Genomic DNA, 18,775 nt, shown 5'->3' with positions numbered 1-18,775 from the left:
TCCATTCTCATCTTTTGTATACAAATTTTGCATTCAAGGGACCTGGTCTCAGGCTGTTTCCATATTCACATTTCTCCAGTGTAGTGATCTAAAAAGCAAGAGACTCTTGCCTGCCAGTTATAGTCAGAAAATAACCTGGCTAAGTGCTGTGACTGACTGCTTTGATGAAGAGACCATCTGCAGAAAAACTTCTATAGCCAGGAGCATGGTGTACTGGAGTTAGGTGTTCATCAGCACCAGTCAGGGGGTGAAGAATATTAAAGAATTATTCAAAACACAGAAGCACATTTCTGAGAAGGCAAAACATTAATAAGTGCCCACTGCTCTCTCTGAGTAGTAGTCTTTTAATATATTTTCATCCTTGTATTCCTATATTCAAATAGAACTATTCATAGCATTGCCATTTGTTTTCAAAGGTTGTTCAACAATGTCTGCTCTAGTAATAGTCAACTTGTTAGTTAAATCCTACTTGTGTAGCTAGTGACTATTCCAGGATCCTCCTGTTGTCTCTGTGTTCTAGTAACAGACTAGCACTGGCTTCTGGGCACAGTGAGCTCAGAAGCATGATATTCAGTACCAGAGGTCAGGAATGGTGGTAGTCATGAAAGGAGGAGGGGATGTAGAGATGAGGACATGGGAAGTGCTGATTCTTGAAAAAGAATGAAAAAATATAAGTGACATGTTATATGAGAAAATGCTTTGAAGAGACTAACGTATCATACACATTTTCATTACTCTGTTTCTGAGAAATGAAAGAAAGACTTTTGAATAGGAGCTGAACTTGAAAATTCCCAGGATAGAACTACTACATTAGGAGGCAGGGGTACTATTGCCAATGCCTGATTTGCTTGGATCCTTGGTCCTCTGTTTTTCTCTCTGCAGAAATTCTTAAAACCACCCTTCTCCCTTGTCAGGCTCTGCATCCACAGTTTTTGGTAGGTTTTACTTTCATATATTTCAGATTTTTGAAAATTTATATTTGAAATGGACAGCATTCTAAAATGGTCTGCAAGATTCCGCCCCTGGAAAAACTACTCTGTACCATCACTTACTCATGAGTGTGGGTAGAAACCATTAGTACGATTAAGTTACACTTGATAGGAAAGGTGATGGTGCAGTCACTAAAATAATTATATGAAGTTCTATTAGACTCCTTTTTAGCAGACTGGATAGAGAATCTTCTGTTGGCTTTGAAGAAAAAGCTTCCATGTTGTAAGAAAGCCATGTAGCTAAGACCTAAGGGCAATTTCTAGGGACTGAGGGCAAAACCTTCACCTGCCCACATCCAGCAGTAAATACCTCAGTCCCTTAACCAGAAGTATTTCTGCCAACAACCTGGAGGGTCTTGGAAGAGAATTCTGAGCTCTAGATGAGAATGCAGCCTACCCAGTGTCTTGATTTCAGCATTGTGAATCCCTGAGCAGAGAATCCAGCTACATTGTTCCCAAACACATAATCCATAAAGACTGTAATACTCTACATTTCTGCTGTTTTAAGCTAATTTTTAGATAATTTGTTATGCAACATTAAAAAACTAATATATATGTCAGATTTTAAATTAGAATTAGGTCTTTAATTTATTTGTACTTTTCAGGGTGCCTAGTTTAGTACCTTATGAAAACCACATTGCAATTAAGATTTGCTGGTACATTAATTTTTTGATTAATATAACTATCCTCAAAATTTCTTCCAGGTTTGACCTCTTTTTCCCCAACTAAAAAAGTCTTTAAGATTTTTTCCAAAAATTTAGAAAATAGCATCTTACTTTTTCTTTCTAGAAAACTCTAGCTCTCATTAGCCAGTCAAGAACATCCATATTGATTCAAACCAAATAAGTGATGTAGGTCAAAAGGTTCTTTGGGAGGGAAGACCATGATTCTGGGGAGAATTGAGTTGAGTAGCCACAATCAAAGTCTTATCTACTTAAATTATTAAACTATGGAATAATGACATGGAATCTTAGTATGAATGGGTCAGAAGTTTCCTTTTTTTTTTTTTTCCTGATGTTTCCCAATTATGTTCATGTATATTGAAAGTGATAACAACAATAGTTAACCCTTATTAATCACCTGGTATATGCCTGGAATTTTTAAAAAGTTTTATAATTATTAACATATTTCAGCCTTAAGGATATCTACATGCTAGGTTACTATTACTATCTCCATCTTACAGATAAGGAAAACAAGGTACAGAGAGATTAAATGGCCTGTCCGTGTTCAAATGGATGATCATAGCAAAAATACTTGTATAGCACTTCTTTAGTGTTTTATGTATATTAAATCATTTCATCCTTATGACAATCTTGTGAATTGTAAGGAAACAGAGGCACACTAAATACATCATTTTAGAGCACTTTTCTTCCCTAAATACTTCTAAGTTAATGAATCAATTTTAAGGATTGTTGCTTACATAGGAGATATCCTTTTATCTCATTTTTTCAAAATTAGTCTGATATTGCCAGATTAATCCTCCTTGAGGCACTCCTTACCATGCTCATCTTCTTCCAAGGAAAGATCAATGACTCTCAGTTGCTAACTGACCAAATTCCAGTGATTTATTGTGGCCATTCAGGGTCTTCTCTGACTTTTCTGCAATGAATATTTCTAGGTACTTTTTCTACTGTGTCTCAACATATGCTCTGAGTTCAGCCAAATTAACATAGGTGATGTTCACTACAACCAATTGTTCATGTCTCTCTAATTTTCTGATTTAATTCTGGCCACCTGCAAGGCCCTCCTCCATCTCCACTTGTCAAATTATCATTTTCCTTTCAATTTCATATGTCAGCTTCTCTAGCAAGAATTCCTTTAATTTGCCCATATGTGTTGCCTCCTTTACTTTGAAGATGTCTTGTGGAACTTACTGCAGTTCTGTTTATATCAGTTTTTTTTCTTTCTGCCATATCTTCCTTCTGCCGGGGACCAGCCCCGGCTGATCCAGGGTACTCGAAGGAGAGACGGCGTCGGCGAGGGTCAGGATACGATAGTTTCAATTAGATATTAATTAGAGATATAAAGAGTAATAGGATGAGGATAGCTCAGTAGGAAAATTCAGTGGAGAAAAGAGGCTGAGTGGCTTGGTTTACGCGGGAGACCAATAAAACTTCAAGACAAGAAGTTTGCACCACTTACGTAGGCCGCAGGCGTCCTTCCGTTCTCCCGAAGGAGAGGAGACACTGAGGCCTCCCCGGTCGGATCTTAGAAGCCCAGGCATAATTAGTAAGCATGGTGGGTTCCGCGCTCCAGATGGAGACTCAACCAGAGTGAGAGAGAGAGCGACATGGGGAGACCAGTATTTCGAGAAACTGATCCCAATTCTTTATTTTCCAGAGTCTGTTTTTATACACTAAGATGTTATACAAAAGTCACGTGGGGACAGCAGTCCTGACTTTTATTAAAGTCAGGTGCTTCACACAAATGTATACAGAGGTCTTAGGGGTGTTACATCATCTTCTGGCCAGGGGGGCCTGCTGACAATTTACGACCCTCTCCTTGTGACAGCGGTCAGTCAATCAAGACACTTATTTCTCCAGGGCTGATTATTCTCAAAACAGACGCCACCCAAATAAAGTTACATTCCTACAGGGTGAGGGTGTAGTGGGTTTTAGTTAAGGAAAGAATTTACTTAGCCTAAGGTCTAACGTGATTAATATCAAAGGTTAATTCTATATATTCATTAATGTGTGTAAGGGCAGGGGATATGGAAACTTAGCAACAAACATTGGCTCAACAAATGAAAAACCCTTCACCAATACAATTTCTAATCAGCCCATTATACTTATACTAATAGTTTTCTAACTTTTCTAAGGAACCTGTTTTTAGAAGGTTTAAAGCATCTCGTGCCTCTCACGGTTGGGAGGCTGTGAGCAATCACATGTGGCCGGACAAGCCTGTCAGGCAGGCTAGAGAACCTTCAGAGGAGTTTGTAGGTTAAAACACTCTTGTCACACCCAAGAGTTTTTATTGACTGGAGCTCTAGGTTAACTCCTTCTCCGAAAGAGGTGGTGGGGGACAGCCCCCTGTAAAGTCAGAGATGTAGGAAAGAGCACAAAGTAGTAAAGTAGGCAGGCTCTGGTTATGGGGGTAGACGCTCGAGGATTTCCAGGGGGACTCCTGAGGCTCGATCCCGCCTTTGCGTATTTCGAGCCTCCTTCCTCATGACCTTTGTCATGGGCGGAGTACCTCACTCTGGCCCCCAACATCCTTCCATATATTTTTCTTAATTAGAAAAAAAATTGCCTATATTGAAATTCAGTGAAGGATCTGATAGTATTTAATACTACATTATTTGAGTATAATTCTAAGATACTTTGAATTTCTTTCCATAATTGTTGATGAAAAGCAAACAAGTGGAGATGCTACTTTTTTGGCTAGAGGATTCTTTCCTCATATTCCTGAAAGTCTGTTTTCCCTTAGGTGTTCATATGTAAGTCTAGCAAGTGCTGTAATCTATATAATGATGACACAACTGAAAATATGGAAATAAAGGGGATGGAACTTACTTAGAAAGATAAGATAAATTCTATTATTGAGCCATACCATGAGCCAAACAAAAATCCCAAAAATGGAGCTGAAATTCCAGTAGGAAGCCACAAACAAAAAACAATAAATTATATCTTAGATCTATGAAAATATAAATGAACACAAAGAATTAGTCATGGCATATGGTTAGGGAAAGTAGGTATAGACTGGTTGGCCTCATTGAAAAGTTGATAGCAGAGCCAGAAGAGATGTCCAAGAAGGTTTTATAATTTTTCTACTTTTATGTGGATTATTCACTTTAACTGTTTATTGACCAGGAGATTTTTTGCAGAAACTAAATCCTATGGCTAGTAATTTGTTATGTAAGTGAATATTGAAAGACTCCAGTCAAAAATATATGGGTTACAAAAGATGTATTATTACATGTATGGTCAATAATATGTTAAAAGGAAGGATACTGTTTTTCTATTGATAAAAGAGAAAAAGTTCTTAGCTTTGAGTTCAGTGAAGTGTAATGATAAATGATTTGAAACTGTTTGACCTTTCTCTGTCACTCACATAAATGCAAAATATAGATAATTGGATATTTTGTTGTTGTTCAGTTGTTCGGTTATGTCTGACTCTTTGTGACCCCAAGGACTGCAGGGCGCCAGGCCTCCCTGTCCTTCACCATCTCCTGGAGCTGCTCAAATTTGTGTCCATTGAGTCGGTGGTGCCATCCAACCACCTCATTCTCCATCATCCCCTTCTCCTCCTGCCTTCAATCTTTCCCAGCATCTTTTCTAATGAGTTGGTTCTTCATATCAGGTGGTCAAAGTATTGGAGCTTCAGCTTCAGCATCAGTCCTTCAAATGAATATCCAGGATTGATTTCCTTTTGGATTTTAGCTATATACTAATAGTTAACCTGGGAACAACATGGGCTTGAACCATGCAGGTCCATTTATATGCAGATTTTTTCAATAGTAAATACTAGTACTACACATCTGGTTGAATCAGTGGATATGGAACCAGGGGAACCATGGATATGAAAGGCCGACTATAGGGTATATGCAAATTTTTCACTGTGAGAAGAGTTGGCACCCCTAATTCCCGTGTTGTTCAAGGGTCAACTGGATATGCTTTTAAAGGCTAAGTCAGATGCATGGTGTTATGGACTAAATTGTGTCTCCCAACCCCCAATTCATATATTGAAGTTCTACCCTATGTACTTCAGAATGTGACTATATTTGGAGATAGGGTCTTTAAAAAGGTAATTAGGGTAAAATGAGGTCATGTGAGGGGGCCTGAATCCAGGAATGACAGGCATCTTCATACAAAGAGTAAATCAGGACTCAGACAACACACAGACTGAGGGGCATTCTTGTGATGAAACAGCAAGAAGGTGGCCATTTGCAAGCCAGACTATGGTTACCATGAGGTTTGCACAAAATATCTTCAATTATAGCACCCTGTGTTAAGCTAACAACAGCACAACTTCAGTAGAATTCCCAAGTCTTACAATTTTAGTTCCTCTCCTCCTCAAATTTAGGTTATTGATGTTATAATTTATATACTTTTTATATTATATAACTAATTTAAAAATTATATAGTTATGGTTATTTTACTACATTTCTTTCAGCTTTTAAAATTGAGATGTAAGTAAGTTATGCACCCCATTTTCTTATTGAAGAATCCTTATTGAAGAATCTTATTGAAGACTATATACTTACCATTGCTAGTGATTTTTACATGGTCTTCTTATATTTTTATGATATTAACTAATGTTCTTTTATTTCATTCAAAGAACTCCTTATAGCATTTCTTGTAAGGCAGGTCTATTTGTGATGAATTTCCTCAAACGAATTTTGGTTGTTTGGAAAAGTCTTTATTCCTTCTTTATTTCCAAAGGACAGCTTTACTGGGTGTAGTATTCTTGGTGACAATTTTTCTCCACCAATATTTTGAATATGTCATACCATTTTCTTGCCTATAAACATTCTGATGAGAAATGTGCTGATAGTCTTATGGGAGTTCCCTTGTATATGATTTTGCTTTTACTATTTTAAATGTTTAATCTTTTAGTCTTGATAATTATAATGCATTTAATTATATGCAGGTTCAACCTATTGGATTCTTTGGGCCTCTTGGATCTTGATGTCAATCTCTCCCCATGTTTGGGAAGTTTTAAGTCATTAGAGCTTTAAATGTATTTTGTGTCCTTTTCCATTCCCCTGTGGAATTACCATAATGAAACCATGTTTATTTTCATTGGGTCCTATGAATTCCATAGGCTTTCTTCACTCTTTTCAATTCTTTTCTCTTTTTGATTCTCTGGATAATTACAATTGTCTTGTTGTTTAGATTATAGATTATTTCTTCTAATGGTTGAGTCTACTTTTGAAGCTTTATTTTGAATTCTTTAGTTACTTGTAGCTCTAGGATTTATATATATATGTTTCTATTTTTTTAATTTCTTATTTTGTTCATGCATTGTTTTCCTGTTCTTGTTTAGTTATCTGTCTGTATACGCCCTCCTCAACTTTTTAAAGAGAACTATTCTGAATTCTTTGAATGTTCATGGATATCCATTTCTTACTTATTAGAGCTTTATTACTTTCCTTTGGTGGTGTCTTATTTACCAGGTTTTTCATGATCCTTGATTCCTTACATTGGTATTTTCACATTTGAGTAAGTGGTCTCCTCATCCACTTTGCAGGACTGCTTTGGGACAGTTCTTCACCAGTCAATTCAGTTTGGATTCCTTGATGTGTCTGTTGGTAACAGCTTTGGACAGGTGAGGCCTGGTATTAGGGTCAATTTTGGAGCAAAGCAACTGTTTGAGCTCTGAGATTGGGGGTTGGGGTGTGCCACTAGCTGAGAACAACTATATAGGAGGGATGATTTGGTTTCCTGCTCAAGTGGAGGTGTAAGCTTGCTTCCTAGTTGCCTGGATTCTCTGGCTAGACATGTTAGACAGTCAACACTGGCTACTATACTCAGCAGTTATCAGGGCTATGAATTAGCTGCCCCACCTTGCTGGGGCAACAGGACGGGACCTACCGTCTATAGAGTGCATTGTTTTAGGATCTGAATAAGGTAAGACTGTGCCCTGAATATCCTGATCAGGTGAGGCCACCAGACTTGCTCTGTAGACAGGGAAGGTCATGGGCTGTTCTTCCTGTTAAAATGTACTGTGAGCAGAGCTGTTTTTTGGGCTACACAGCTTCTTGTGTGTTCCTGTAAGGTTTCCTGGTTCGATGGTATGAAGGCTTTATTAGCAGTAAGTAGGCTACAAATTGGAGAAGGCAATGGCAACCCACTCCAGTACTCTTGCCTGGAAAATCCCATGGACGGAGGAGCCTGGTAGGCTGCAGTCCATGGGGTCGCTAAGAGTAGAAAACCACTGACTGACTTCACCTTCACTTTTCACTTTCATGCATTGGAGAAGGAAATGGCAACCCACTCCAGTGTTCTTGCCTGGAGAATCCCAGGGACGGGGGAGCCTGGTGGGCTGCCGTCTATGGGGTCGCACAGAGTTGGACACGACTGAAGTGACTTAGCAGCAGCAGCAGCAGGCTACAAATTGGACTTCCTGGGTGGCTCAGTGGTAGAGAATCCATCTGCCAATGCTGGAGATGGTTTGATGCCTGGGTTGGGAAGATTCCCTGGAGAAGGAAATGGCTACACTCTCTAGTATTCTTGCCTGATAAATCACATGGACAGAGAAGTCTGGTGGACTGCACTCCAGAGTCTGATACAACTTAGCAACTAAACAACAGGGACTATACTTTGGTTTTCCTGCCTGAGAGCAGTAGGAGAAGCAGTCCCAAGGCCATTAATGCTCTTTGCTTGTCATCTTGACTCAAGTCACCCATATGCCAAGTTCCCTGGCTAAACAGGGCCACTTACTTTGCTGTAGGATGATGAGTTCTGCATACACACCTTTTGGTCTAGCATTGCTGGGTTACACAGCTTTAAGGTGTTCTTACCAGAACTTCCTCTCAGATGGGGCTGGAGATTGTGTTTTGTAGCTGGTAGGGCTACTATTCTGGCTCCTACCTAGGTGGGACCAGGAGGACCCATTCCAAGTAACCAACTCCTCAATTTTCCTAAATAGGCTTTCTGTTTGAAAGGGGTTGGGAGCTGCCATTTACAAGGTAGAGGTATGACTCATTTTTTTGCCTGAGTACAGGGGCTTCACTGGTGGCTCATACAGTAACGAAACTGTCTGCAATGCAGGAGACCTGGGTTTGATCCCTGGGTCAGGAAGACCCCCTGGAGAAGGGAATGGCAACCCAGTCCAGTATTCTTGCCTGGAAAATTTCATAGACAGAGGAGCCTTCTGGGCTACAGTACATGGGGTCACAGAGTTGGACACGATTGAGTGACTAACAGTTTACTATGGGCAGATCAGACTCCAGGGTTAGCAGAATTCCTCCTTTGGGGAAATTGTACCTTACTGAGTTTCTTGGTCAGACTCTGTTCCTGATTTGGTTCTGTAGATGATCAAAGCTATTGATTGGGATTACTATTTGAGTTCTGCCAGTAGGAACTCAGTCTGCCGTAATCCAAGTGCTGGTTTTTAGAAGCCCCTACTCCCTTTTCAGTCTCTCAGATTTGAATGGGTTGAACCCTGTAGAGTCCCAATCTGTCTCATATGGTGAAAGCAGAAGAGGGGCTCTAATGAAGTGAACCACATGTTGAGTTGGGAGAGACAGCTGTTATCCCTGGACTCTCTTTTACACCTTGGACAACTGTAGTCTCCAGGGAGATCTCTTAGAATGGTGCTCTGCTGGTCTGAGGGAGGGACAATGTGGTCAGAGTCCAGCCATAGTCTTACCTTTCTAACACAGCCTGTCTTGGTCTCTGTGATACAGTGAGGTGCTTTAGCCTCCCTCTGTGTTCTAGGAGACTCCCAGTGGTGTATTGTCCATGAATAGTTGTTGGTTGTTCTTGTCAGGGGGAGCTAAGTCAGGAAGCAACCGTGTCGCTTCCCTCTTCAAATTTTCTAAATCAAATATATAGAGATGCTGTGAAGGGAATTTGTAATTAAAATTTGTAATTGGAGGAGGGTTCAGGATGGGGAACACATGTATACTAATTAAATAATTTTCTATAAAAAAAAACAACTTAGTACTCAAGAACTTGTACATTAGCGTAGAATCTTATGTATATTAGGGCTGTAGTTTTAAATACCTCAATGTTTGTATTCTCTTTCAAATATACATTCTCTTTCAAAAAAAGATAAATAAAGTCTATAGTCACTTGATTAAGTAAATCAAAAGAGAAGTTTTCCTAGATGGGTCTGAATAAAGAGACAAAAAAAAAAAAAAAATGGACCTGTGGACAAAAAAAAAATTGCAGCTTATACCCTTGGGGTTACATCCTGCTTGTAGCCTTGTCTTGTTGCTGATTGCTCTATGGATTTCAGACTAGTTTAGTCAGGTCCCCACATATGAGTAAGCATATTCCTTTTGATGAATTCCTTTATATATATAAATATACATACACATACATATACATACATACATACACACTATCTTATATATATATATATGCTTATAAGATCTCTTCTACTGCTTTTGAGTCTTTGTTTGAACCCTGAATGACATACTTCCTAAAAATAAATAGAAGGGATATTTTTTCCTTCTGTTAAGACTGTGCAAAGTGTCATTTAATTTAGTAATTCAATCATATCTTAGCAATCAACTTAAAATCAATTTCCAGATAGTTAGGTTTTTATGTATATACTTATCTACAAGTTTCATAAAATTCAAATCAATTAACTCTAATGAATTATAATTTCTCTCATGATGAGTGTTCTGAGAATGAAGATTCTGTGAACACATTATCCATTTTCTCAAATAGAATGAGTGTTAAGCCAAAAGAGCAGCATGTGTCTTCTGGGGAAATAAATTGTTTCTGAAGATTTATTCTTCTTCCATTATCAAACTCTAGTGCCAGTGCTAAGTCACTTCATCTGTTTCTGACTCTTTGCGATCCTATGGACCATAGCTCACCAGGCTCTTCTGTCCAGAGATTCTCCAGGCATGAATACTGGAATGGGTTACCATTTTCTCCTCCAGGGGATCTTCCTGATCCAGGGATTAAACCCACATCTCTTATGTCTCTTGCATTGGCAGGTGGATTCTTTACCTCTAGTGCCACCTCAGACTCCTCCAAACTTGAAACAATAAAAAAAATCAACCAAATTACTTTCACCTGAGATATGGCTGTCCTTCCTCTTCTCCGGTCTCAGAAGGAGGGGCCTATATTTATAGTCTCTCTTTTTGTCAGTTTTCATTCATTCCTCAACTATTAAGATTTGGCTTTCATTCTTAATACTCTGCACAATTGGTCCTGACTTCCTGTCATTAAACTTAATGGTCATATTTAATAATCACTTATTCAACCCCTTAACATTGTTCAATAATATTTGATAACTCTTTTCTTCTGGAAAACCTCTCTTTTCATTGGCATCCATGACATCGGAACCTTCTGGTTTCCCTGCTGTTTCCAGGTTATTCTTTCTCTGACCATTTTACTGGCTCATCAGCCTCTGGCTATACTTAAGTCCTCAAGGTCCAGCCCTAGTTTTCCTTATTTGTTTCTACATTCTTTTCTTGGAAGTATTATCCCACATGCATCGGTTCTATAACCAAGCAGATGACAGTAAATTTTCAATGTGCAACTCCATTCCAGATCTGACCCTTGTATCCAACTGCTTCTTCATTATCTCTACTTGGGCATTTCAAAAGCACCTTTACGGCAAAGAGTCCAAAATTTAACTAACGATTTTCCCCTAGACCTTCCCTCCTCCAACATTCCTCACTTTAGTCATCATCATTATGGAAAACATCATATGGATACAATTACTATCTATTTGCAGAAGTTAAAAACCTGAGGCTGCTTCTCCTATTTCTTTTTGCCTCATTTCCTCCTTCCCAGCCCCACTACCATTCTTTTTTTTTAATATAAATTTATTTATTTTAATTGTAGGCTAATTACTTTACAATATTGTATTCGTTTTGCCATACATCAACATGAATCTGCCCACTACCGTTGTTAAATTGCTAAGTTCTATTAACTTTGCAATCTAGAATCTGTTTTCTCCTCTGTGTATCCTCCACTCCCAATCCAACTTCAAGCCACATTCATATCAGTGTGAAGTGAAAAGTGAAAATGTTGGTCACTCAGTAGTGTCTGACTTTTTGCAACACCATGGAATGTAGCCCACCAGGCTCCTTTGTCCATAGAATTCTTCAGGCAAGAGTACTGGAGTGGGTAGCCATTTTCTTATCCAGGGGATCTTCCTGACCTAGGGGTCAAACCCAGGTCTTCTGCATTGCAGGCAGATTCTTTACCATCTGAGCCACCAGGGAAGTGTCATATCAATACTGTAATGTAAAAGCACCCTAATGAGTCTCCACGCAACCACTCCTGCTCAACACACTTGAGTTCAATTTTTATATCATATGCAAAAATACTTTTTTTCGAACTCTACATCTCACTCTATTACTTATTTACTTAAAAACCTTCAGTGGCTTCTTAGTCACCTATGTCTTTGCCATTTTTTGCCATTCTCTCTGAATTTGTCTGCTCCAACAAACTTACCTTCTTTCTTTTCCTACTTTGAAGATTGCACATGCCTGCCACACCATCTCTAATCAACATCTTCACTTAGTTATCTTTTCTGCTTTATTTGAATTATAGCTTAAATGACATTCCTAATGGGAGAATTTCTGATGTCCATGATCAGATTCTCCTGTCATTACCTCTCAAGCATCCTACATTTAAAAAATAATACTGATATCTGTGTGCTCCATGAGACACTGAGGTGTTTTTCATCTTCACATTTTCAAATAGTAGAATAGGTGTAATACATGGTAGGCACTTAAAAAGTACTCGAGGAACAATTAAATGAATGAATGATTGAATAAAGCATGGTTACAGCATCCTAGATAGTTTCTGCTAAAGTATTAGTGTTGAAATACAATATAAGAACCTATGTAAAGAATATGACCTTGTCGAGTTCCGTATTTATTCTTTCTTAATTATATTTACTTGAATCTGCACAGTTTCTAAATTATAGGCTGATTTTTTTAACTACCAGAGTTGAAAATTCAGCCCATGATGTGAAAATCAAGCTGTGCTCTCTCAACAGACATCTCAAGTTAATGCATTTTTTATATAGGAAGATACAAGATTCTGGGCTCATTGAAATTAATCCTTTTATATGCACTTTGTCTAGGGCTAGTATCCAGTTTTTCTCTGTCCTGAACACCTCAGGGTCCACCATTGGGGGGTGGCTGCATTGACTGATGGCTTGATCTCACCATCTCACCATGGCTTGATCTCACCATCCCTTGTTTACTGAAATGGCAGCTGACATTCTCTGTCTACAACAGTATTTTCCCAACTTGGAGATTTTCCAATCTCCAAGATTACTCCAGTCAACTTGGAGTAACTAGTAAAAATAATCCGATGCTATAATAATAGCTACTGTTTACTAAGCACATACTAATTTCCAGAAAGTGTGTTAAATTTTTGGTGTTATAATCTCATTTGATTCTTTAAATAGTCCAGCAAGATAGGCATTGCTATATCATCATTTTGAAGATAATGAGTTAGTCTGAGAAGCTAAGTAACTTGTCTAAAGTTAGAAAGCAAGTAAATGACAGAGTGGTAATTCAGACACAGGTCTTTCATATTCCAGGATTCTTTTCTGAACCACTGCATTATAACTTTGAATATATTTGAAAAACATTTGTGGATAAAGATATATATCTTCTTTGGGTTATCTCTCTAGTATAGGAAATTTTCATGGGGATGTTAAAATGGTAGAAAAGTCTGAGAGTTTGGTTGAATTCTTGCTTTAGGTTTCATATGCATTGGGACATAAATTAAGCTTCCACATAAAAATATGAATATGGTGGCTCAAAATGGATATCCATTCTTTCTTTTCATTATTGGTAGCAGTAAGTGTTGGGCTTTCCTGGTGACTCAGTGGAAAAGAATTCACCTGCCAGTGTAGGAGACGTGGGTAAGATCCCTTGGTTGGGAATATCCCATGGAGAAAGAAATGGCAACCCCTTCCAGTATTCTTGCCTGGGAAATCCCATGGACAGAGGACCTTGGTGGGCTACAGTCTTTGGGGTCGCAAAAGAATCGGACATGACTTAGCAACTAAACAGCAGCAGCGGTAAGCGTTACCCATTAAACCATACAGGCAAGAAGGAAAAATAGAGAACATTTTCACATTTATTTTTAAGCTCCAGTCAAGTTTTAGACATATCCACTAAGAAGATATAACTGAACAGTGTTCCAAGAGGTTACTTAGGAGAAAGATTGATGACAATTTAGAGTGAGTAATATATTTCGTAGAAATGGCATAAAATATAAAACTAATTCTACACCCTGGCATTCTAGGTTAGAATGTAGAATTAGTTCCTGCAATTGACTTTTGTTTTGAAAATCACTTACTGTTTTAGTCCTTGTTCTGTTCCAATATTTATGCAATGAGGAGTCATTCTCAACCTTGCAAATACCCCAGCTGCAGCAATGTTCTGTGCTCAGTTAGGGAGAGGAAAACAATTGTTCTTTGTTCTACAGTACTGATTTAGCAGGGGCAGAATTGTGTCTGGCAAGGTAAAGAAAACTGTAGCAGTGGGGTTACAAGTTCTCAGAGAGACTGTTCAATGTGCTGGTGACTAGAACTTGGAGCAGCATACTAAGGGCCATCAAAGAGGAAAGATTTTCATGCAGCAGTTAAGACCAAATTGCCAGATAAACATACCTGCTTCCTCAAACTGCTTTGCAGTTATGGCAACTGTGTACATAATTGTGTTGAATGGACACAAGCTGAGGGCTTTAGGAAAGGTTTTGATTTTCTTGAATAAGGTGCTATTCCTTTCATCTTCAGGCTTCCCTTGTAGCTGAGTTGGTAAAGAGTCTGCTTGCAATCTAGAAGACCCAGGTTTGATCCCTGGGTCAGGAAGGTCCCCTGGAGAAGGAAATGGCAACCCACTCCAGTATTCATGCCTGGAGAATCCCCATGAGCAGAGGAGCCTGGCAGGCTACAGTCTATGGGGTCGCAACAGTCAGACATGATTTAGCAGTTAACCACCACCATCACCTCCCATCTTCTCCCTGTCCTGAATGTGGAAACAATGTGTGGCATTATTATCTAGCTTAGACCATCATTTGTTAGGTTTTCTGTTACATATCATCAAACACATTTTTGACATTATATGTTGGGAAACATCTCTATATAGTCTCTGTCATTTTTGCAAGCAGAGATAATGACCTCTTTGTTCCAGACTATCTTTTCAAGGATGATTGTGTAGCAAATTGCCTTGGAAGATAAGCATAGTAAATCCTCCCACAGTAAAGGGATGTATGTTTACTGTTCAGTATAATAAGGATAATGCTTCCTTCTGGAGCAAAGTTCAAGCACTGTTCATTATAAAAGTTCAGAATTTTAAGCTTGAGGTCCCTTTCTTGTAACAAAACCCACTCTTTGTGCAAGTGTTACCTGCTGTCTAGTTCAGGCTGCTGTGGCCGAATACAATAGACTAGGTGGCTTAAAAATAGACCTTTATTTCTCATACTTACGGGGGCCAGGAGCTCCAAGAACAGGATGCTATCAGATTCAATATCTTCAGAGAAGGACCCTCTGCCTGGTTCACAAATACCTGCCTTCCTGCTTTATCCTCACATCTCACATGATGGAGAGGGAGAGAGCTTTCTTTCTTTCTCTTCTTATAAGGGTATTAATCCCATTATGGGAATTTCACTCTCATGACCCCATCTAAACCTAATTACTTCCAAAGGCCCCACTTCCAAATAGTATCACTTTAGGGATAAGAGCTTCAAGATGATAATTTGAGGATATTGAATCATTCAACTCATAGGCTCTGGCCCTATAGGACTTGAGGTTAGGAAAGCTGGTAAAAATACTAAAACTTTTAATGCTGCTATTGTTGTAACTAAAAAGTACTTTGTTTTAGACCCTGCTTACATTCATGCATGTGTGGCCGTATTACTTTTTATCTTGAAAGTAGTATTAAACTTTTTAGTGATGATTAAATATCAGTCTGTGAATAGTACTTAACAAGATGATTTCTTCTTTCCAGATTTATTGAGAGATAGCTGACAGAAAGCACTGTATAATCTTCAGGTATACAACATAATAATTTGACTTACATACTGCATAAGAGGATTACCATGATAAGTTTAGTGAACATCCATCATCACATACAGATATAAAAAGAAAACAAAGTTTTTTTTTTGTGTGTGTGTGTGTGTATAACATACAAGTGTTAATTATGTTGTACATTACATTCCTAGTCTTATTTATCTTATAATTAGAAGTTTATACCTTTTGACTACGTTCATTCCCTTCTCCTCATCCTACCTCTTGCCTCTGGTAAGCACAAATCTGGTCTCTTTTCTATGAGATACTTTGGTTTTATTTTTAGAAGTATATTTAACCCATAACACTATATTCTTGGTACACAACACAGTGATTCCATATTTCTATACATCACAGAATGATCACCACAGTTCAGTTCAGTTCAGTTGCTCAGTCGTGTCCGACTGTTTGCAACCCCATGAATCGCAGCACTCCAGGCCTCCCTGTCCATCACCAACTCCTGGAGTTCACCCAGAAGATGAGTCTATTTACCATGTGTTACCAAGAAGGCTGAGCGCTGAAGAATTGATGCTTTTGAACTGTGGTGTTGGAGAAGACTCTTGAGAGTCCCTTGGACTGCGAGGAGATCCAACCAGTCCATTCTAAAGGAGATCAGCCCTGGGATTTCTTTGGAGGGAATGATGCTGAAGCTGAAACTCCAGTACTTTGGCCACCTCATGCGAAGAGTTGACTCATTGGAAAAGACTCTGATGCTGGGAGGGATTGGGAGCAGGAGGAGAAGGGGACGACAGAGGATGAGATGGCTGCATGGCATCACTGACTCGATGGACGTGAGTCTGAGTGAACTCTGGGAGCTGGTGATGGACAGGGAGGCCTGGCGTGCTGCGATTCATGGGGTCGTGAAGAGTCGGACACGATTGAGCTACTGAACTGAACTGAACTGAACCATGAAAGATATGACCACCTTATAGACTAAATCCTGCACTGTGTACATATCATTCCCAGAACTCATTTATTTTGCAACTAAGAAGTTTGTACCTCTTAAATCTCCCTTACTCATTTCAGTCATCTGCCACTCCCCTCACTTTTTGAGGTCATCTACTTATTTCTGTATCTGTGATTCTGTTTCTGTTATGTTTGCTCATTCGTTTGGATTTTTAGATTCTACATGTAAGTGAAATTGTACAGTATTTGTCTTCATCTGACACATTTGATTTAGATAAGAATGTCCAGGTCTATCCATGTTGTTGAAAATGGCAATATTTCATTCTTTTTTATTGCTGAAATGTCCCATTATATACAATATTTTCTTTAGCCATTCATGTATTGGTAGGCATTTAGGTTGCTTTCATATCCTGGCTATTGTGAATGATGCTGTTATACACACTTGAGTGTGCATATCTTTAAGCATTAGTGCTTTCATTTTCTCCATATATATACCCAGGGATATAACTGTTGAATCATATGGTAGTTCTATTTTAGTTTTCTAGAAACTTCCATATTGTTTTCTACAATGGCTGTACCAGTTAACATCCCTACCAACAAGATACAAGGGCTCACTTTTCTTCATGTCCTTAACAATATTTGTCATTTGTGGTCTTTTTGATAATAACCATGGTGTGAGGTGTTATCTCATGGTTTTGATATGCATTTTGCTGATGATTAGTAATGTTGAGAATCTTTTCATGTGTCTATTGGCCATCTGTATGTCTTATTTGGGAAAACATCTTTTCAGGTCTTTCTATTTTTAAATTTTTTTTTTTTTGATATTGAGTTTTATGAGCTGTTAGTATGTTTTGTGTATTTATCCCTATCTGGACATATCACTTGCAAATATTTCCTCCCATTCATTAGGCTTTCTTTCTGTTTTGTCTATGGTTTACTTTGCTGTACAAAAGCTTTTAAGTTTAATTATGTCCTGTTTGTTTATTTTTTGCTTTTGTTTCTTTCACCTTAGAGGATAGACCCCCAAAAATATTGCTACAATTTGTATCAAAGAGTATTCTGCCTATGTTTTCTTTTAGGAGTTTTAAGATTTCTGGTCTTCCATCTGTGTTTTTAATCCATTTTTAATTTGTTTGTTTTATATGGTATGAGAAAATGTTTGAATTTCATTCTTTTACACATAAGTGTCCAGTTTTCCTGGCACCATTTACTGAAGGACTGTATTTTTTTCATTGTATATTCTTGACTCCTTTATTACAGATTAATTGACCATAAAGACAATGAGTTTATTTCTGAGCTCTCAGTTCTGTTCCATTGATATATGTATCTGTTTTTGTGCCAGTATCATAACGCTTTTTACTCTAGATTTGTACTATAATCTGAAGCCAGCAAATGTGTTTCCTCTGGCTCTGTTTCTTTTTTCTCAGGATTGTTTTGGCTATTCAAGGTCTTTGGTTTTTCCACACAACTTTTAGAATTATTGTGAAATATTGTGGAAAATGCCACTGGTTATTTGATAGAGATTGCATTGACTCTATAAATTGCCTTTAGTAGTAGAGTCAATTTAAAAATGTAAATTCTTCCAGTCCACGAACATGGTATAACTTAACTGCTGTTTGTGTCATCTTCAATTTCTATCACCAGTGTATTATAGTTTCCAAGTTTATGTCTTTTACCTCCTTTGGCAGATTTATTCCTAAGTTATTATTCCCCTTGGTGTGATTCTAAATGGGATTGTTTCCTTAATTTCTCTTCCTGTTAGTTTGTTGTTAGTGTTTAGAAATGCAACAGGTTTCTATATATTACCTTTGCATCCTATAACTTTACCAAATCACTGATGAGCTCTAGTTGGTTTTTGGTGGCATCTTTAGGGTTTCTGTGTATGATATCATGTCATCTGGAAACAGTCACAGTTTTACTTTTTCCTTTCTAATTTGGATTCCTGTTATTTCTTTTTCTTGTGTGATTACACTGGCTGGGTCTTCCAATACCATGTTTAATAAAAGAGGTGAGAGTAGGCATCCTTGTCTTGTTTCTGATCTTAGAGGAAATGCTTTCAGCTTTTTACAGTTGATTTTGATGTTAGCTGTAGGCTTAATGTATATGGCCTTTATTGCTTCAAGGTATATTCCCTCAAAGGGCTTCCCAGGTGGTGCAGTGGTAAAGAATCTACCTGCCAGTGCGGAGATGAAAGTAACATGGGTTCAATTCCT

The sequence above is a fragment of the Bos indicus genome, chromosome 20 (genome assembly GCF_029378745.1).
Source record: "Bos indicus isolate NIAB-ARS_2022 breed Sahiwal x Tharparkar chromosome 20, NIAB-ARS_B.indTharparkar_mat_pri_1.0, whole genome shotgun sequence".
NCBI classification, from domain to species: Eukaryota; Metazoa; Chordata; class Mammalia; order Artiodactyla; family Bovidae; genus Bos; species Bos indicus.
Note: the sequence above shows the minus strand (reverse complement) of the source record.